This window comes from Lissotriton vulgaris, chromosome 4_1 (genome assembly GCF_964263255.1).
Source record: "Lissotriton vulgaris chromosome 4_1, aLisVul1.2, whole genome shotgun sequence".
NCBI lineage: Eukaryota > Metazoa > Chordata > Amphibia > Caudata > Salamandridae > Lissotriton > Lissotriton vulgaris.
This window is the reverse complement of record NC_141691.1, coordinates 886,709,096-886,731,310: the sequence shown is the minus strand read 5'-3', so window position 1 is coordinate 886,731,310 and position 22,215 is coordinate 886,709,096.

Below are 22,215 nucleotides of genomic sequence, written 5' to 3'. Positions count from 1 at the left end.
CTGCAGCGCCTGGTGCTTCACCGGAACTCCGGTTCTGCGTGGACTACCGAGGGCTCAATTCAGTCACGAAGACTGACGCGCACCCCATCCCCAGAGCTGATGAGCTCATCGATCGGTTAGGGGCTGCCCGGTACCTTAGTACGTTTGACTTAACGTCTGGGTACTGGCAGATCGCCTTGACTGATGGGGCAAAGGAGAGGTCAGCATTCTCCACACCAGATGGGCTATACCAGTTCCGGGTGATGCCCTTTGGGATGAAGAATGCCCCTGCCACCTTCCAGAGGTTGGTCAACCAGGTCTTGGCTGGACTGGAGGATTTCAGTGCCGCCTACCTGGACGACATCGCAGTGTTCAGCGCCAGCTGGGAGGAACACTGCGCCACCTCCAGGAAGTGTTGTTGGCCCTGCGCGGAGCAGGCCTCACAATCAAAGCCAGTAAGTGCCAGATTGGGCAGGGTTCTGTGGTGTACTTGGGGCACCAAGTAGGGAGCGGTAAGGTGGCCCCCCTGCAACCCAAGATTGATACCATCCTGGCTTGGGCCCCGCCCAAAACCCAAACACAGGTGAGAGCCTTCTTAGGACTCACGGGTTATTACAGGAGGTTTGTCAAGGATTACGGCAACATTGTGCACCCCTTGACTTCGCTGACTTCCAGGAAGCAGCCACGAAACGTGATCTGGACTGATGCCTGTCAAACGGCCTTTGACACCCTGAAAACTGCAATGTGCACAGCACCTATACTCCAGGCACCCGACTTTTCAAAAGAATTCATTGTTCAGACGGACGCTTCAGAGCATGGCGTGGGGGCTGTTCTAGCTCAGGTGAATGAAGAGGGCCGAGACTTGCCTGTAGCCTTCATCAGTAGGAGGTTACTTCCCAGGGAAACGAGGTGGAGTGCGATAGAGAGAGAAGCATTTGCTGTGGTCTGGGCGCTGAAGAAGCTAAGACCCTACCTGTTTGGGACTCACTTCCGGGTTCAGACAGACCACAGGCCCCTCAGATGGTTGATGCAAATGAGGGGTGAGAATCCAAAACTGTTGAGGTGGTCCATTGCTCTACAGGGGATGGACTTTACGGTGGAACACCGCCCTGGTACAGATCACGCCAATGCTGATGGTCTGTCCAGATTTTTCCGCCTTAGTGCTGAGGACTCCCTAGGTCAAGGGTAGTTCTCCCCACATTTCAGCTGGAGGGGACACGTGTTAGACCTGACATCATTGGCTTGAGTCTCTCCTCCATCTTTCTGTTTGCCTCTACTGTTTTACGATGTTTTGCTGGTATATGATTTGGGTGCCGTGTCACTGCTGATCAGTGCCATAGCGCAAGTGCTCCCTATGTTAAAATGATGTGTCTATTGTATCCATGTTTGGCTTATTTGGTTTACTGTCAGTCCCTAGTCGAGTGCACCAGGAGTGCCGGGGCTTGTAAATGCAAATACCGCTCGTGGGCTTGCAGCACGTGTTGTGCCACCCACAGGAGCGGCCTTGTAAAAGAATGTCTACGGGTCGGTCATTGCGAGACCCACGTACAGTCTTGTACTGTCACGCAGGCTGCGCAAGTATACCTACTTGCCAGCCCCCCAACCTTCCCTTAACTTCATGTTAGTCACCCCTATGGTAGGCCCGTGGGCAGGGTGCATTGTAAGGATAAGGAAGGACACGCCTGACCAAGTTGGCATGTCCTGATAGTGAAGTACCGCCATCTTCGTGCTTCACTATTGCAAGGTAGCCTGCTCTCCATTGCTTAGAATGGGCCGCCGGGATTATTAATGCTATGATCCTAGCTGGCTCAGAGAGTACGGTGCAATGTCGAGTTTGGTATCCCTGAATTCGGGGTTTAATTACGCATCCGTTGGTGTGGATGGTTTTTGGACTCTGGGTTCGAAAATAGTACTTTTAGAAAGTGTCTATTTTCTTGTCTAACCATATCTGGTCTCTGCTGGTCTTGCGTGTGTGTGACAGGAGCTGGGTGGCTCCAAGAGGTCTGGATGAGTCAGTGTGGGATGAGTGGGACATTTACGTTGAGAGTAGGGGGAGAGTAGCTGTTGATAGCCTGCCTTGCCTGATACAATGCTGGCTCCACCTCCTGCCAAGCGACTGATGGCTCTGTACCTGCCATGGACGATCCTAGCCCCACCTCCTGCCAGGAGGGCGATAGCTCTGCTCCTGCCAGTATCAATGCTGGCTCCACCTCCTGCGGGGCGTCTGAGGACCCGGCCCGGCTCAATGAATAGGCCAGGTGCTACTGCCTAGCTCCACCCACCACAGACCCAGGATGTTGGGAAATCCCCGGCATAGACAAAGGGATCAAAGACGAAAAGGGGTATAAGAGGAGGACCCCTGAACTAGGAAATCAGATCACTTCTGACAAGGAACCCTGTAACCAAGGACAAGAAGCCTGCTGATCTAAAGGACTGCCTACCCCTTCTGCCAGTGTGCTGTTGTTGGGGGAATCCTGCAGTGCTTCTTTATTTTTGCCAAGGAACCAGGAGAGAGGAACTGTGTGCGTACTCTCACGCTTGCTAAGAAAATCTCCAAGGACTGGAAGAGTGCCAGTCTCCTGCTGAAGTCACAGGGCTAAAGGACTTCACCTGCTAAAAAGTGCTATCCGCTGGAAGTGTGAATCCAGCACCTCTGAAAGAACCAGCAACCACGACGATCGGACGCTGGGCCCGACCGACGCCAGCAGCAATGCCAGTGAGTAGGAGTACGGCTCTAACTCCAGAGGACCTCGTGTCTGCCCCGCTGCTGATCGCATCAACCGTGTGCCCTTCGACGCCGTGAGCGCTGCTCACTCTGTGCAACTGCATCATCGACGACGCCTGCTGAGGCCTGATCGACACCGAGACGCGACGTCGGATTGCTCGACGCCGCTGATCATCGTGTGCTTCATTTTCCTAAGGTACTGTGTTGTTGGGGGTCCGTGTGACTCCAGGCCCGGCGCAGCGCTCCTCGCGGTCGACGCCGAACCTGTGGATTATCTTTGCCCCAGCGTTGTGTAGCTCCCGTGTGAGTTACCCTGTTGCTAAGAACTGTGTTTCCAAGAAGAAGATTTGCTTGATACTAAAAGACTTTTGTGCTAAAGAAGAAACTACCTTTGAACTATCCTTTTTCCTTCCCGAACGTATTTATTCCGATTGTTTACAGTTTTGCCGTTATTTGGTCTTGTGCTAAGTCTTATATAAAAATACTTATTTTTATAATACTACGGTGTCGTGTCCATTTGTAGTGTATTCACTTTATTACTGTACGTGGTCATAATTGCTTAACACACAGCCTCTGAGATAAGCCTGTTCTGCTCTGCCAAGCTACCAAGGGGGTGAGCAGGGGTTATCGAAGGGTGTGATCCCCTTGCCCTGACTAGAAAAGGAGTGTCCCTATTTGTCAGGAGTGTATACCTCTGCCAACTAGAGACAGCCGGTTCTAACATTGGTGGGTCAGCGGTGAGGATTTGGACCTTGCATTTATGACCCATGTACAGTGATTAGTGTGCGCTACGTAGTGAAAGCAGACCATAACGCAGTCACAATCTAATTCGGAAGGATCCTATTTTTGTTCTCCGCTTTCCTGAAACTTGATTTTCTGAACACTGCCAGTTTCATCATGAGTGACAATGGAGTCACTGCCCCTGCTATCGTTGTTGTTGAAGAGTTCGAGAGGAGTAAGCTAAAGAGATACAAGAAAGATGAGCTGAAACACTTTTGCAACCAGTTTGAAGTTCCTACCACCGGCCTCTCGAGAAAAGATGATTTTTATAAAGCATTACAGGCCTGGTGGGAGTCCAGAAAGCCCTCTGATGTGGTGGTGGTACCCACAGAGGAAGGGGATGAGGAGGTGCCAGTCAATGGACCTGTGCCCTCTCCCGGAAGCAGTGTTTCCTCCAAAGGTCTTTCCCCTGAAGAAAGAGAAGAAAGGGCGAAAGAGCGAGCTTACAACATGGAGATGGCAAGGCTAAAGATAAATGGGCAGTTGGAGTTAGAAAATGCAAGAGGTAGGAGAGAAGCTGATTTGGAGATCAAAAAGTTAGAGTTTGAACGAGAAAAGTTAGCTTTGGAGCGTGAAGCCAGGTTGAGGGAACTGGATATCCAAGCTAAAAAGTTAGAGTTGAATCCCTCTGGTGGCAGCATTCCATCCGAGCCTGCAGAAAGTAAGTTTTACTTCCCGAAAGATGTGATCAAAGATTACAATAAGAATGAAGATATTGGTCAATGGTTTAAAGCATATGAGTTAGCATTGTTGGCCCACCAGGTCCCTGAGAAGAATTGGGGAGCGGGGTTGTGGGGTCGCTTTGTGAATGAGGGAAGAGATACCCTGTTAGACATGCCTGTTGCAGATAGGATGTCGTATGCTCATATGAAAGATGCTTTGATGTTGCGATATGGTTTAACCCCCGAGCAGTACAGACAAGCTTTTAGAGAATGTAAGAAGTTGCCTGGTACGACGTGGGTTGAATATGTGTCTTATTTTTGCAGAGCCATGGATGGTTGGGTAAAGGGCAGCAAAGTGGAAAGTTATGAAGCTCTTTATGATTTGTTTGCGTGGGAGCACTTGTCTAATAACTGTTTTCCAGAGCTGCGCCAGCACCTGATTGATAGCAAGATATCTAACCCTAGAAAACTTGCTGAGGAGGCGGACCGCTGGGTCAGTACCAGGGTCCACAAGGGTCCAGTGGGAGACTCCGCCAAAGGTGGGCAGGGTCCCCAGCAGAAGAGTGGGGGGGACAAGGGTAAACAGAAGGAGTCTCAGAAAGGGCCCCAAAGTAATCCCCAAGGGAACCAAGGGAAAGGTTCCCAGCCTCCCCCTGAGAAGAAGCCAGGGGCCCCGACGGGTAAACCTGTTCATAGGGGCCCCCTAACCTGCTACGGTTGTGGGCAGGTGGGACACCGGTTTTATGACCCCCAGTGTCCCAAGAAGGATTCGAATGCACCGCCGCGTGCACCCCCTCGTCAGTTGGCAAGTGTAGCCTTGGGAGGGGAGGAGATGGTTGTCCATGGTGGGAGGGGTCCCGCAGAAATGTCCCTGGTCTCGCTAGGAGACATGCAAATGGTCCCTCCACCCCCTCTGCCTAGTAACACTAGTAAATACAGGCAGTGGGTGACCATTAATGGCCATAGAGTGGAAGCTCTCAGAGACACCGGAGCGAGTGTGACAGCTGTCAAGTGTCACTTGGTGTCCAGAGAGCAGGTTGTTCCCCACGCATTCTACCCCGTGATAGCTGCCGACAACTCCCAGAAAGAGTGTGAGGTAGCTCAGGTTTCCTTTGAATGGGGGGGAGTTTCAGGTACTCTTCAGGTTGCTGTGAGGCCCGCCATGCCTGTCGACTGTCTCCTGGGCAATGATTTGGAAGACTCCCCTTGGGCTAAGGTGGAGCGAGCGGCGCACTTGAAAATGTTGGGTGTACCAGAGTGGGTGTGTGCAACCACTCGATCCATGACAGCAAGTAAGGGTGTTGATGGGGTCCCGGAGCCTGAAAGTACGGCCCAGGACCCAGCTGTGAAGAGAAGAGGCAGGAGGCGCGGGAAACCGGCCCCCGTTGTTCCCGTGGTCCAGGAGGAGGTAGACCCTGAGGGGGATGCCCTGGAGCCCACAGGGGAACAAATTGCCGAACTGGGAGATCTGCCCGAGCTGACCCACTGGCAGCAGGATGGTGGTCCCTCCAGGGAGGAATTCTGTGCGGAACAGAAGGAGTGCCCTTCTCTTGTGGGCATGAGGCAGCAGGCCTCAGCCCAATCCTCAGGTGATCAGTCAGGGTCACATTTTGTGTACTGGGAGAATGACCTCCTGTATAGCGAGCCTAAGGCTGCTGAGCCTGGGTCAGCCCGTGTGCTGGTGGTACCCCAGCGCTTCAGAGCCTTCCTACTGGGTTTGGCTCATGACGTACCGTTAGCTGGACATCTGGGACAGGACAAGACCTATGACAGGCTTGTCACCCATTTTTATTGGCCTCAGATGCGTAGGGATGTAGACATCCATTGCAAGACTTGTCGCACTTGCCAGGCAAGTGGGAAAAGCGGAAGGAAGCAGAAGGCTCCCCTCCAACCTTTTCCAGTGGTCAGCACCCCCTTTGACCGGGTGGGTATTGACATCGTTGGGCCCCTGGACCCCAAGACAGCCCTAGGCAACAGGTTCATCCTGGTCTTGGTGGACCATGCCACAAGGTACCCGGAAGCCATCCCTCTCAGGACAGTGACGGCCCCCGTGGTGGGACGGGCACTGATGGGTGTTTTCTCCCGGATGGGGTTCCCCAGAGAGGTGGTGTCCGACCGAGGCACCAACTTCATTTCGAACTACATGAAGTCTCTGTGGAAGGAGTGTGGGGTAACCTACAAGTTCACCACTCCTTACCACCCGCAAGGAAACGGGCTGGTTGAGAGATTCAATCGGACCCTAAAAGGCATGATTATGGGTCTTGAAGAACCAATGAGGCGGAAATGGGACGTCCTCTTGCCATGCCTGTTGTTTGCTTACCGTGAGGTGCCGCAGAAGGCTCTAGGGTTCAGCCCCTTTGAGCTCTTATACGGTCACCCGGTAAGAGGACCTTTGAGTCTGGTCAAGGAAGGCTGGGAGCAATCTCCCAGGAAACCTCCCCAGGATGTATACAGCTACATGCTGGCCTTTCGGAACCAGACTCGGCGCTTCAGAGAACTTGCTCAGGCAAATCTGGAGGCCAGCCAGGAGGAGATGAAGCGATGGTACGACCGGAATGCCACTCTGGTAGAGCTTCAACCTGGTCAGGAAGTGTGGGTCATGTCCCCTGTGGAACCTTGTGCGCTCAAGGACAGGTGGACTGGACCGTTTAAGGTTGTGGAGAAGAAGAGCGATGTCACCTACCTGGTGGACTTGAAATCTCCCAGGAACCCCTTGCGGGTCCTGCATGTCAACCGTTTGAAGCCCCACTTAGAAAGGTCCGAAGTGGGCATGCTCCTAGCTACAGATGATGGAACGGAGGAGGAGAGTGAGCCTCTTCCTGACCTCCTGTATGCTAAAGAGCAAGACGGGTCAGTGGATGGTGTGGTCCTCTCTGACACACTGACCCTTGAGCAGAAACAGGATTGTCGCCACCTGTTGGGACAATTCCCGGATCTGTTTTCCTTGGTTCCGGGTGTCACGCATTGGTGTGTCCATGACGTTGACACCTGAGACAGCCCTCCTGTGAAGCACAAGGCTTACAGGGTGACTGACAAGGTCCGAGCGTACATTAAGGAGGAGGTCTCCAAAATGTTCGCGTTAGGGGTGATTGAGTCCTCTAGCAGTCCTTGGGCCAGCCCAGTGGTCTTGGTCCCGAAGGCTGCAGCGCCTGGTGCTTCACCGGAACTCCGGTTCTGCGTGGACTACCGAGGGCTCAATTCAGTCACGAAGACTGACGCGCACCCCATCCCCAGAGCTGATGAGCTCATCGATCGGTTAGGGGCTGCCCGGTACCTTAGTACGTTTGACTTAACGTCTGGGTACTGGCAGATCGCCTTGACTGATGGGGCAAAGGAGAGGTCAGCATTCTCCACACCAGATGGGCTATACCAGTTCCGGGTGATGCCCTTTGGGATGAAGAATGGTGGGCAGGGTGCATTGTAAGGATAAGGAAGGACACGCCTGACCAAGTTGGCATGTCCTGATAGTGAAGTACCGCCATCTTCGTGCTTCACTATTGCAAGGTAGCCTGCTCTCCATTGCTTAGAATGGGCCGCCGGGATTATTAATGCTATGATCCTAGCTGGCTCGGAGAGTACGGTGCAATGTCGAGTTTGGTATCCCTGAATTCGGGGTTTAATTACGCATCCGTTGGTGTGGATGGTTTTTGGACTCTGGGTTCGAAAATAGTACTTTTAGAAAGTGTCTATTTTCTTGTCTAACCATATCTGGTCTCTGCTGGTCTTGCGTGTGTGTGACAGGAGCTGGGTGGCTCCAAGAGGTCTGGATGAGTCAGTGTGGGATGAGTGGGACATTTACGTTGAGAGTAGGGGGAGAGTAGCTGTTGATAGCCTGCCTTGCCTGATACAATGCTGGCTCCACCTCCTGCCAAGCGACTGATGGCTCTGTACCTGCCATGGACGATCCTAGCCCCACCTCCTGCCAGGAGGGCGATAGCTCTGCTCCTGCCAGTATCAATGCTGGCTCAACCTCCTGCGGGGCGTCTGAGGACCCGGCCCGGCTCAATGAATAGGCCAGGTGCTACTGCCTAGCTCCACCCACCACAGACCCAGGATGTTGGGAAATCCCCGGCATAGACAAAGGGATCAAAGACGAAAAGGGGTATAAGAGGAGGACCCCTGAACTAGGAAATCAGATCACTTCTGACAAGGAACCCTGTAACCAAGGACAAGAAGCCTGCTGATCTAAAGGACTGCCTACCCCTTCTGCCAGTGTGCTGTTGTTGGGGGAATCCTGCAGTGCTTCTTTATTTTTGCCAAGGAACCAGGAGAGAGGAACTGTGTGTGTACTCTCACGCTTGCTAAGAAAATCTCCAAGGACTGGAAGAGTGCCAGTCTCCTGCTGAAGTCACAGGGCTAAAGGACTTCACCTGCTAAAAAGTGCTATCCGCTGGAAGTGTGAATCCAGCACCTCTGAAAGAACCAGCAACCACGACGATCGGACGCTGGGCCCGACCGACGCCAGCAGCAACGCCAGTGAGTAGGAGTACGGCTCTAACTCCAGAGGACCTCGTGTCTGCCCCGCTGCTGATCGCATCAACCGTGTGCCCTTCGACGCCGTGAGCGCTGCTCACTCTGTGCAACTGCATCATCGACAACGCCTGCTGAGGCCTGATCGACACCGAGACGCGACGCCGGATTGCTCGACGCCGCTGATCATCGTGTGCTTCATTTTCCTAAGGTACTGTGTTGTTGGGGGTCCGTGTGACTCCAGGCCCGGCGCAGCGCTCCTCGCGGTCGACGCCGAACCTGTGGATTATCTTTGCCCCAGCGTTGTGTAGCTCCCGTGTGAGTTACCCTGTTGCTAAGAACTGTGTTTCCAAGAAGAAGATTTGCTTGATACTAAAAGACTTTTGTGCTAAAGAAGAAACTACCTTTGAACTATCCTTTTTCCTTCCCGAACGTATTTATTCCGATTGTTTACAGTTTTGCCGTTATTTGGTCTTGTGCTAAGTCTTATATAAAAATACTTATTTTTATAATACTACGGTGTCGTGTCCATTTGTAGTGTATTCACTTTATTACTGTACGTGGTCATAATTGCTTAACACACAGCCTCTGAGATAAGCCTGTTCTGCTCTGCCAAGCTACCAAGGGGGTGAGCAGGGGTTATCGAAGGGTGTGATCCCCTTGCCCTGACTAGAAAAGGAGTGTCCCTATTTGTCAGGAGTGTATACCTCTGCCAACTAGAGACAGCCGGTTCTAACATTGGTGGGTCAGCGGTGAGGATTTGGACCTTGCATTTATGACCCATGTACAGTGATTAGTGTGCGCTACGTAGTGAAAGCAGACCATAACGCAGTCACAATCTAATTCGGAAGGATCCTATTTTTGTTCTCCGCTTTCCTGAAACTTGATTTTCTGAACACTGCCAGTTTCATCATGAGTGACAACGGAGTCACTGCCCCTGCTATCGTTGTTGTTGAAGAGTTCGAGAGGAGTAAGCTAAAGAGATACAAGAAAGATGAGCTGAAACACTTTTGCAACCAGTTTGAAGTTCCTACCACCGGCCTCTCGAGAAAAGATGATTTTTATAAAGCATTACAGGCCTGGTGGGAGTCCAGAAAGCCCTCTGATGTGGTGGTGGTACCCACAGAGGAAGGGGATGAGGAGGTGCCAGTCAATGGACCTGTGCCCTCTCCCGGAAGCAGTGTTTCCTCCAAAGGTCTTTCCCCTGAAGAAAGAGAAGAAAGGGCGAAAGAGCGAGCTTACAACATGGAGATGGCAAGGCTAAAGATAAATGGGCAGTTGGAGTTAGAAAATGCAAGAGGTAGGAGAGAAGCTGATTTGGAGATCAAAAAGTTAGAGTTTGAACGAGAAAAGTTAGCTTTGGAGCGTGAAGCCAGGTTGAGGGAACTGGATATCCAAGCTAAAAAGTTAGAGTTGAATCCCTCTGGTGGCAGCATTCCATCCGAGCCTGCAGAAAGTAAGTTTTACTTCCCGAAAGATGTGATCAAAGATTACAATAAGAATGAAGATATTGGTCAATGGTTTAAAGCATATGAGTTAGCATTGTTGGCCCACCAGGTCCCTGAGAAGAATTGGGGAGCGGGGTTGTGGGGTCGCTTTGTGAATGAGGGAAGAGATACCCTGTTAGACATGCCTGTTGCAGATAGGATGTCGTATGCTCATATGAAAGATGCTTTGATGTTGCGATATGGTTTAACCCCCGAGCAGTACAGACAAGCTTTTAGAGAATGTAAGAAGTTGCCTGGTACGACGTGGGTTGAATATGTGTCTTATTTTTGCAGAGCCATGGATGGTTGGGTAAAGGGCAGCAAAGTGGAAAGTTATGAAGCTCTTTATGATTTGTTTGCGTGGGAGCACTTGTCTAATAACTGTTTTCCAGAGCTGCGCCAGCACCTGATTGATAGCAAGATATCTAACCCTAGAAAACTTGCTGAGGAGGCGGACCGCTGGGTCAGTACCAGGGTCCACAAGGGTCCAGTGGGAGACTCCGCCAAAGGTGGGCAGGGTCCCCAGCAGAAGAGTGGGGGGGACAAGGGTAAACAGAAGGAGTCTCAGAAAGGGCCCCAAAGTAATCCCCAAGGGAACCAAGGGAAAGGTTCCCAGCCTCCCCCTGAGAAGAAGCCAGGGGCCCCGACGGGTAAACCTGTTCATAGGGGCCCCCTAACCTGCTACGGTTGTGGGCAGGTGGGACACCGGTTTTATGACCCCCAGTGTCCCAAGAAGGATTCGAATGCACCGCCGCGTGCACCCCCTCGTCAGTTGGCAAGTGTAGCCTTGGGAGGGGAGGAGATGGTTGTCCATGGTGGGAGGGGTCCCGCAGAAATGTCCCTGGTCTCGCTAGGAGACATGCAAATGGTCCCTCCACCCCCTCTGCCTAGTAACACTAGTAAATACAGGCAGTGGGTGACCATTAATGGCCATAGAGTGGAAGCTCTCAGAGACACCGGAGCGAGTGTGACAGCTGTCAAGTGTCACTTGGTGTCCAGAGAGCAGGTGGTTCCCCACGCATTCTACCCCGTGATAGCTGCCGACAACTCCCAGAAAGAGTGTGAGGTAGCTCAGGTTTCCTTTGAATGGGGGGGAGTTTCAGGTACTCTTCAGGTTGCTTTGAGGCCCGCCATGCCTGTCGACTGTCTCCTGGGCAATGATTTGGAAGACTCCCCTTGGGCTAAGGTGGAGCGAGCGGCGCACTTGAAAATGTTGGGTGTACCAGAGTGGGTGTGTGCAACCACTCGATCCATGACAGCAAGTAAGGGTGTTGATGGGGTCCCGGAGCCTGAAAGTACGGCCCAGGACCCAGCTGTGAGGAGAAGAGGCAGGAGGCGCGGGAAACCGGCCCCCGTTGTTCCCGTGGTCCAGGAGGAGGTAGACCCTGAGGGGGATGCCCTGGAGCCCACAGGGGAACAAATTGCCGAACTGGGAGATCTGCCCGAGCTGACCCACTGGCAGCAGGATGGTGGTCCCTCCAGGGAGGAATTCTGTGCGGAACAGAAGGAGTGCCCTTCTCTTGTGGGCATGAGGCAGCAGGCCTCAGCCCAATCCTCAGGTGATCAGTCAGGGTCACATTTTGTGTACTGGGAGAATGACCTCCTGTATAGCGAGCCTAAGGCTGCTGAGCCTGGGTCAGCCCGTGTGCTGGTGGTACCCCAGCGCTTCAGAGCCTTCCTACTGGGTTTGGCTCATGACGTACCGTTAGCTGGACATCTGGGACAGGACAAGACCTATGACAGGCTTGTCACCCATTTTTATTGGCCTCAGATGCGTAGGGATGTAGACAGCCATTGCAAGACTTGTCGCACTTGCCAGGCAAGTGGGAAAAGCGGAAGGAAGCAGAAGGCTCCCCTCCAACCTTTTCCAGTGGTCAGCACCCCCTTTGACCGGGTGGGTATTGACATCGTTGGGCCCCTGGACCCCAAGACAGCCCTAGGCAACAGGTTCATCCTGGTCTTGGTGGACCATGCCACAAGGTACCCGGAAGCCATCCCTCTCAGGACAGTGACGGCCCCCGTGGTGGGACGGGCACTGATGGGTGTTTTCTCCCGGATGGGGTTCCCCAGAGAGGTGGTGTCCGACCGAGGCACCAACTTCATTTCGAACTACATGAAGTCTCTGTGGAAGGAGTGTGGGGTAACCTACAAGTTCACCACTCCTTACCACCCGCAAGGAAACGGGCTGGTTGAGAGATTCAATCGGACCCTAAAAGGCATGATTATGGGTCTTGAAGAACCAATGAGGCGGAAATGGGACGTCCTCTTGCCATGCCTGTTGTTTGCTTACCGTGAGGTGCCGCAGAAGGCTCTAGGGTTCAGCCCCTTTGAGCTCTTATACGGTCACCCGGTAAGAGGACCTTTGAGTCTGGTCAAGGAAGGCTGGGAGCAATCTCCCAGGAAACCTCCCCAGGATGTATACAGCTACATGCTGGCCTTTCGGAACCAGACTCGGCGCTTCAGAGAACTTGCTCAGGCAAATCTGGAGGCCAGCCAGGAGGAGATGAAGCGATGGTACGACCGGAATGCCACTCTGGTAGAGCTTCAACCTGGTCAGGAAGTGTGGGTCATGTCCCCTGTGGAACCTTGTGCGCTCAAGGACAGGTGGACTGGACCGTTTAAGGTTGTGGAGAAGAAGAGCGATGTCACCTACCTGGTGGACTTGAAATCTCCCAGGAACCCCTTGCGGGTCCTGCATGTCAACCGTTTGAAGCCCCACTTAGAAAGGTCCGAAGTGGGCATGCTCCTAGCTACAGATGATGGAACGGAGGAGGAGAGTGAGCCTCTTCCTGACCTCCTGTATGCTAAAGAGCAAGATGGGTCAGTGGATGGTGTGGTCCTCTCTGACACACTGACCCTTGAGCAGAAACAGGATTGTCGCCACCTGTTGGGACAATTCCCGGATCTGTTTTCCTTGGTTCCGGGTGTCACGCATTGGTGTGTCCATGACGTTGACACCTGAGACAGCCCTCCTGTGAAGCACAAGGCTTACAGGGTGACTGACAAGGTCCGAGCGTACATTAAGGAGGAGGTCTCCAAAATGTTCGTGTTAGGGGTGATTGAGTCCTCTAGCAGTCCTTGGGCCAGCCCAGTGGTCTTGGTCCCGAAGGCTGCAGCGCCTGGTGCTTCACCAGAACTCCGGTTCTGCGTGGACTACCGAGGGCTCAATTCAGTCACGAAGACTGACGCGCACCCCATCCCCAGAGCTGATGAGCTCATCGATCGGTTAGGGGCTGCCCGGTACCTTAGTACGTTTGACTTAACGTCTGGGTACTGGCAGATCGCCTTGACTGATGGGGCAAAGGAGAGGTCAGCATTCTCCACACCAGATGGGCTATACCAGTTCCGGGTGATGCCCTTTGGGATGAAGAATGGTGGGCAGGGTGCATTGTAAGGATAAGGAAGGACACGCCTGACCAAGTTGGCATGTCCTGATAGTGAAGTACCGCCATCTTCGTGCTTCACTATTGCAAGGTAGCCTGCTCTCCATTGCTTAGAATGGGCCGCCGGGATTATTAATGCTATGATCCTAGCTGGCTCGGAGAGTACGGTGCAATGTCGAGTTTGGTATCCCTGAATTCGGGGTTTAATTACGCATACGTTGGTGTGGATGGTTTTTGGACTCTGGGTTCGAAAATAGTACTTTTAGAAAGTGTCTATTTTCTTGTCTAACCATATCTGGTCTCTGCTGGTCTTGCGTGTGTGTGACAGGAGCTGGGTGGCTCCAAGAGGTCTGGATGAGTCAGTGTGGGATGAGTGGGACATTTACGTTGAGAGTAGGGGGAGAGTAGCTGTTGATAGCCTGCCTTGCCTGATACAATGCTGGCTCCACCTCCTGCCAAGCGACTGATGGCTCTGTACCTGCCATGGACGATCCTAGCCCCACCTCCTGCCAGGAGGGCGATAGCTCTGCTCCTGCCAGTATCAATGCTGGCTCCACCTCCTGCGGGGCGTCTGAGGACCCGGCCCGGCTCAATGAATAGGCCAGGTGCTACTGCCTAGCTCCACCCACCACAGACCCAGGATGTTGGGAAATCCCCGGCATAGACAAAGGGATCAAAGACGAAAAGGGGTATAAGAGGAGGACCCCTGAACTAGGAAATCAGATCACTTCTGACAAGGAACCCTGTAACCAAGGACAAGAAGCCTGCTGATCTAAAGGACTGCCTACCCCTTCTGCCAGTGTGCTGTTGTTGGGGGAATCCTGCAGTGCTTCTTTATTTTTGCCAAGGAACCAGGAGAGAGGAACTGTGTGTGTACTCTCACGCTTGCTAAGAAAATCTCCAAGGACTGGAAGAGTGCCAGTCTCCTGCTGAAGTCACAGGGCTAAAGGACTTCACCTGCTAAAAAGTGCTATCCGCTGGAAGTGTGAATCCAGCACCTCTGAAAGAACCAGCAACCACGACGATCGGACGCTGGGCCCGACCGACGCCAGCAGCAACGCCAGTGAGTAGGAGTACGGCTCTAACTCCAGAGGACCTCGTGTCTGCCCCGCTGCTGATCGCATCAACCGTGTGCCCTTCGACGCCGTGAGCGCTGCTCACTCTGTGCAACTGCATCATCGACAACGCCTGCTGAGGCCTGATCGACACCGAGACGCGACGCCGGATTGCTCGACGCCGTTGATCATCGTGTGCTTCATTTTCCTAAGGTACTGTGTTGTTGGGGGTCCGTGTGACTCCAGGCCCGGCGCAGCGCTCCTCGCGGTCGACGCCGAACCTGTGGATTATCTTTGCCCCAGCGTTGTGTAGCTCCCGTGTGAGTTACCCTGTTGCTAAGAACTGTGTTTCCAAGAAGAAGATTTGCTTGATACTAAAAGACTTTTGTGCTAAAGAAGAAACTACCTTTGAACTATTCTTTTTCCTTCCCGAACGTATTTATTCCGATTGTGTACAGTTTTGCCGTTATTTGGTCTTGTGCTAAGTCTTATATAAAAATACTTATTTTTATAATACTACGGTGTCGTGTCCATTTGTAGTGTATTCACGTTATTACTGTACGTGGTCATAATTGCTTAACACACAGCCTCTGAGATAAGCCTGTTCTGCTCTGCCAAGCTACCAAGGGGGTGAGCAGGGGTTATCGAAGGGTGTGATCCCCTTGCCCTGACTAGAAAAGGAGTGTCCCTATTTGTCAGGAGTGTATACCTCTGCCAACTAGAGACAGCCGGTTCTAACAATGACAGTATGGCCTAGTTGTACTAATGTTTGTGTGATGCAATGCAGCTAGAACTGGAGCGCTAATAAACTTCCCCATGCAGAAGTTTTCTTGCACAGGAAGTCTTAGCAAGTGCAGCTCGAATAGGCATTGTGTCACAAAGCATAAACCATTGACAATGTCTGTAAAAATTGGCTTTTGAACGCCCACAGGAGCCAACACAAACTCAAGCCTACTATAATTACGCTAAGCAGTGAGATCTAACATTCTAAGGAATACTAACAATAAATGAAAAGAGGGACAAACAATGGGCAGGAAACTCCTGCCCATCGTTTGTCCCTCTTTTCATTTATTGTAATTGGTGTGAAACAAATAGCATAAGTCAAGAAAGGTAAACATATTATAAAATACATCCTTGGCCCTTTGTCGGTGCGAAAATAATTTTTCTTAAAGTTATGCCTCTGGCATAAAAGTCACACAAGAAACCGCTCAATATCCTTGCACAATGGTGCACACGAGTGAGGCATTATTTGCTTTTGTTTCTCTCGTTATTGGTGCACAACGCATGGTAGATATGACAGCTTCATTGCATGAATCTTAGTACCTCCGTCCTTATGGCGATCCCTAAAGGAGAAGCCAGAAAATTAAATTGCCCCCCAGTTTAAACCGCACCTCTAATTATACAATGTGGGAGAAACAAGAAAGTCCGACCCTTACTAGAATAGTTTTGTTCATCCTTGCATCCATTTTTCTATCCATTCATCCTCCCACCCATTCCCTCCACCCATCCATTCATCCATATTTCCATCCTTCAGTCTATCCTTTTACATTCCATTCCTCCATCTGTTCATACATTCATCCTTTCACCCACCAGCCACTATTTCATTTCCATCCGTCCTTGACTCATTATTCTGTCCATTAATTCTTTTGCAATTCCATCCATCCATCCAATGTTCATTCTGTTCTCACATCAATCCATTCATCCAACCATATCCTTCCTTTCACTCTTTTATCCATTCTTCTTTTCACCCAGCCATTCATCCTTTCAAGCATCCATGGAGCTTGCTGTCCATCCATCCTTTCTTCCTTCATCCATGATCCCAATCTTTAGTTTGTTCTTTTAAACCTCACTTTCTTCCACCCTTCCTCTCTTCCATGTTTCCGTCCACTATTTCTTCCTACTTTCTTTCTCCACTTTTTTCTTACCAGCTTCTATCTACCAGTTTCTATCTACCGTCATGATTTATAGCACACCACAAGTCCTATCGATGTAGCCTCGTTCTGTCAGCGGGACTTGAGGCTACAGGAAATAATTGTCCACCAAGTCACTCAGCTTTGTGAATCTGGTTAAAGACTGGAAACACTTGAAGTTGCAAATCGTGTATTTTAGCAACTTTATACACTGCCAACAAGGGCAGAGACTGTCCGTGAAAAACAGGTGATGTACATAAGGGCCCGATGAAGGTGGCCCACAACCGGTCGGTAAACCCAAAATTCGGTAACTTTCAGGCTTACGGACCGGTATTGAGCCATTTCTGATGTAGGGGATGATTCGGTAAATACCGAATCGGTGTTTACCGATTCGGTATTTACCGAATCATTATTTACCGATTCTGTATTTAACGAATCGGTAAATGGCATGTAGGAAGCACTTTTAAGAGTGCTTATGTGCTGTAAGGATTCGTTATTTACCACTAACTATTAGTTGGTGGTAAATACTGAATACCTTTGAAAATGGAAATCTGTGCATTTTCAACAGTGCCATGTGGCAAAACATACATGCCCTTAGGGCATGCATGTGTGTCACATGTGCACACAAGCACTATTCAGGGGTGCAGCAGGGTGTCAATGTGACACCCTGCCACCCTTGAATGTTTCCCTATTTTACCGAATCGGTATTTACCGATTCGGTAATTCACATTCATTCCTATGGGCCTCAATGTTCCCATAGGAATGAAAGTTCCCATAGGCGTAGTGAATGTAGTGAGTCTTCTAGATTCAGGGTGTAGCTCTACCTGATGGTACGCCATGGAGGGATCCAGAACACTGAAATGAGTGGCCTCCCCCATAGTGCTCAGCATTTCATGGATGCGGGGTAGAGGGTGCCTTTCCACTAATATGCTGTTATTTAAGTCCCGTAAGTGGATGCACATCCTGATGTCTTGGCTATGTTTTTTTTAGCGATGACAATGGGGGCCACCCATTCAGAGAAATCTATGGGTTGTATGATGTCTAACTTTTCCAATCTGGACAGTTCTTTTCTTAAGGGCTCCCACATAAGGTGGGGAATAGGTCTGGCTTTGTGAATTACTGGATTTGCAGTATGTTTTAACTGGATTTTGTGTTGATAGTTTTTAAGTAATCCTAAATTTTCTGAGAATACATCTGGTAATATGCTCACTATTGTTTGAAAGATTTACAGCCAAAACCTGTTCTAGATTATTGGGGTCCTGCTTAATCCCCAGTTCCCTTTCATGTTGCCAACCCAATTAGTTGTAACTGTTCTCCACTACATATACTTTTCCTACAGTATAACAGTCTTTGAAAGAAATAATAGATTTGAACATTCCTTTCATAGGTATGGGATCTCTATTGTAATCACTGGAAGTTATGGCTGCCTTATACAGTTTATCATGTCCTTTCCCTAAAATGGATTTGAAATCTGCAAAATTCACAAGGGTGAAGGGAGAACAAGAGTCTGCAAACATTTTAACATTCTTTCCATCAATGCGAACATCACATTCAGGATACTTTTGCTGGTCATTAACTCCAATTTCATTCATTTGTAGAATAATCTTCTTGACTTGAGCTTTATCCTCACTGAACTTACTGCCCCCAGTTTTCCTTGGGAAGCATCCACAAACTCTTGCTAGGTGTCCTTTTTTGTTACACTTCCTGCACCAAGATGATTTGGCTTGACAATTTGGATTGTTGGCCAATTGATTATTGCTTCCACGCCGAAAGCATTTTAATTTGGAATTCTCCAAATCTCCTGTATAATTGCGCCCATTCCCATTCTTATGTTTGGGTGGCTCGTTCTTGATTTTGCAGACTTCTGATTCTTCTTCTAAATTGGTTATTTCTGCCACTTTATTATTAGAGTCTGAAGAATTTATTTATTTTATGCAAATCGCTGTGTGCTCGATGTATTTGGCAATTTTGACTGCTTCTTGGAGATCAGGTTGTTTTTTTCCCAATAATTTTCTTTGAATTTCTTTGCTATTCGTACAACGTACCAATTGGTCTCTGATTAATGAGTCATCAAGATCTTGAAAATCACACAGTTTGTGGAGACCCCTAAGAATAGCAATGTAAGCAGAGACACTTTCTTGTTTGTCTTGGGCACGGCTGAAGAATTTGTGTCTTTCTAACACTATATTTACTTTGTCCCCAAAATGGATACGGAGTTTTATTAGTGTGGTATTGTAAATATCCTCATCATCCTCCTCAACTTCCGATTCTGGGAGTGATTCAAATATCTTTCTTCCATTAGGGCCTAAGTTGTGTAGCAGTATATGCTGTTTCCTGAAGGCACTGAATTTTTGTCCTCCGATGGCTACAAGATATGATTAGAAGATTTTCTCCAAATCTTCCCATGGAATGCTGGGTTCACTGAACTCATTTAAAAATGGTGCTGGTTGTGACATGCCTGCAGCCGCCATGATGCTATATAGCACAAGCCGAAAGCAAATAAGAAATCTGAATATGAAAAAACAGGTGTTTCTATCACTGTGTACGATGGTTGGATCAGGGGTACACTGGCAGAGAATTGTGCACCCAAGGAACATCTAAAAATATGTATACAATATCAATAGAATGCATATAATTAAGTACTAAATATCATATAATATATAAGTGCGTAAGATAAAGAAGTTCCAAGGTGCGTTTGTCACCGTGAGTGGAATGACACACTAAGTAGAAGAAGAATAGTTAACAAGAATGTTCCAAATTGAGTAAATTATCTGAACATTGCATGCAAATTGAATCCGTAGAGGTGTGTTTAGATGAACAAGAAATGCATGTCTTGGTGTAAATATTCATAAAATGATGATACACAATATACCAGTACATGAATGCAACTGTATTGAAACGATGACACACAATATATCAGTAAACAAACCAAACCGGTGTGTGTCACCGTTAAGTTAATAATAATTATTGACACGCCGAGGAGTGCGTGTCTCCGAAAGTTACTGCCTACTGTGCTGAAATAAATCGGTGTGCGTATCACCGTAAAGCTAATAATGATTACATTGACACGCTGAGGAGTGCGTGTCTCCACAGGGCTTTGCCTGAAGAAAAACCTTCTAAGATGGAACTGACCTACAAATGCCCTTATTGGTATGAATCTGGTGTGCTAAATTCCATTTGATGTGCGTGTCACCGTAAAGCCAACTAAATATACCGACACGCTGAGGAGTGCGTGTCACCCATGGTGTAAGATGAACAAAATGCTCTCCAATGACAAGCGCTAGAAATTCCGGCCCGGGATCGAGAAAAGAAACTGACGAACAACCGGCTATGAGGAGGCTGGGGCGCCGGAGGCATTCTCTGCGTGGACCGAAGTCCGCAGTTGCAGGTTTCCGCTGTCAGGTCTTGTCGTGAGGAGGCTGGATTTCCAAGCGCATTCCCAGGCAGAAAAGCACCAAAGTCCGCCTCTCGGAAGTATGGAGATAGACACTGCAGCCGCAATGACGGGGTGGAGCGTTCAGTTCCGGATCGTAGGCTACCGATACCTGAATGCGAAGACAGGCCCCTCTGACAGACCCGACAGGGTGAGGGCATGCAGGTCAGGAGTACAGTTCACCAATACACTGCCTCGCAACTTCCCTCAGACAAGAACAAGGAAAGTCAAATTCTCTCCACAGCCACGCTGACAGGCTCACCAGCAGTGCCTCAGGGGTGGAAGCATAGCAGGTACAGTGATGCAATGACGGAACCTGTGAATGGAGGCAGGATCCATCGGTTGGAAACAAGGGACCTGGGTGGATGGAAACCAAGCACCCCGATTCCAGTTCACCCTGGGAGAAGTCTTGAGGCAGTTCAGAGCAGGGCAGAAGTAGGGCAAGAAGCAAATAACTATGCTGCTGCAGACTACACTGCTGTGTTGCCCCCGCAGTAGGAATAGATGGCTGCTATAGTACACAACAATTCCGAGAAAATGGTAGAACGGAAAAGGCAATAAAAACGGCCAAATGAAATGCCGCAATCCCAGGAGACAAAGGCACCGAAGACCAAAGTCGCACCAAAGAAAGTGGAACAGTTCCCCAAACGGTGGAAAATACACCTCACCAGGAGCTTAACACGAAGAGAAGAATAGCCCGAACTTCACCAACACAACAGGACATCAACTCGGAGTACTGCCATCTTCAGGAGGATCTGGTGGTAAAAAGAAGGAAACTTCATAAGGTAAAGACTCTTCTTTATTCACCACTCCTCTCTCCACAAGTAGTTAGTCGCTCCCGTAGGAAGAGCTCATCACTCAACATTCTAAGGAAGCCTCCAGGGATAAAGGGATGTACCAACTGGGAACAGGGGTGGGAAGGAGGAACATACCATAATGTAATTACATCATATAAGTGTCAATAGGATAGAAAGGAGAGAAATACATGTTAGAGAAGAAATACACGTAACAAGGACGCACAGTTAGTGCTGAACCAATCCCACGACAAATCTAGGGACCCACCCTCAAGTAAGCCCTTAAGTACCCTAAGGAAAGGGTTGGGATGATTCTATGGCAGGACCGGAGGCGAGGATTATGCTTTCTCATTTCTTTATTGCACAAACAGCAGCCAATGAAAGTAAAACTACAATGGTAAAAAACAACATTTCCCATGAGGCTTTGAACCACGCCTCCAATAACAGTAACCAATCACAGTAGTAACAAGCATATAATGTATAGAGACACTAATCTGGCCTCCTCTTTCTTTGCTGCTTCGAAGCCCAGATAAGTGCTCCTTACTTTATATGCTTGAGTTTTGCATTGTAGGCCTTGTATTGCCTATATCGCCTTTGGCGTTTTTCTATTGATTGTACTGTACAACTTATTGTTGTTGCCTTGTTATCTTACTGTTTAAGCTCGCGCTGTGCTTCTCTTGCCATACGCCTCTGACGGCGTTCTGCTTTTCCCGACTTCGGAGCGGGGCTTCCTTGACCCGCTTCGCGTCTTTAGCTTTCCCTTTTCGGAGCGCGTGTTGCGCCCGTAGGCCCCGCTGTGTCCTGCTGTTGCTTGCGGCCTCGGATGCCTTTCTCCGCGGTCCTCGACTAGGAGGGACTTCGCCCCCCCCCTCGGGGAAGGAGGCGCTCTGCGGAGCCGGCTACGGCCCGACGTGCGTCTTCGGCAGCTCGCGCGCACCGTCATGCGCGCGCAGCTCGTCTCTAGTGCCGATTGAGACGCTCTGCCCCCAGCTGAAGTGGGGAATCATGCAGTTTGGCCAGGAGCTGAGGGGCCATTTTTGGACACAGAATAACAGCGTTTTTCCCCTCAATTATTATCGGAGGTCTGATACATTAATCCCTTACTTCCCAGTGATAGAGGAAGTGTGGTAATTTTTGGAGACCCTTACCTGAGCTGGATAAGGGTTTTTTCCCTCCATTAGTCCTAGCATTGGACTTCATTACCTTGATTGGATATTTGATATTTGATATTTGATATTTGATATTTCCGGCTCCTGCGCCTGGCACTTCCCCTGATCGACACCCTTTTTGGGTTGGTAATTGTGCTTCCCTCTGGGGACTTGGAGTGGGATTGACTAATTCCCATTGATTATGGCAGATACGGAACACTGCGATGAGGAGGGTACTGCGTGTGGCTACCAGGGCAATGATGACTACTATGAAGAAGAGTTCATGGAGGATCTCATTGACAAAAAGCTAGACGCTAAGTTGGATAAAGCCCTTTATTCGGCCCTGCTTCCGTTAGCCAAGAAACTCGCATTGTTAGTCCCTGGTAAGC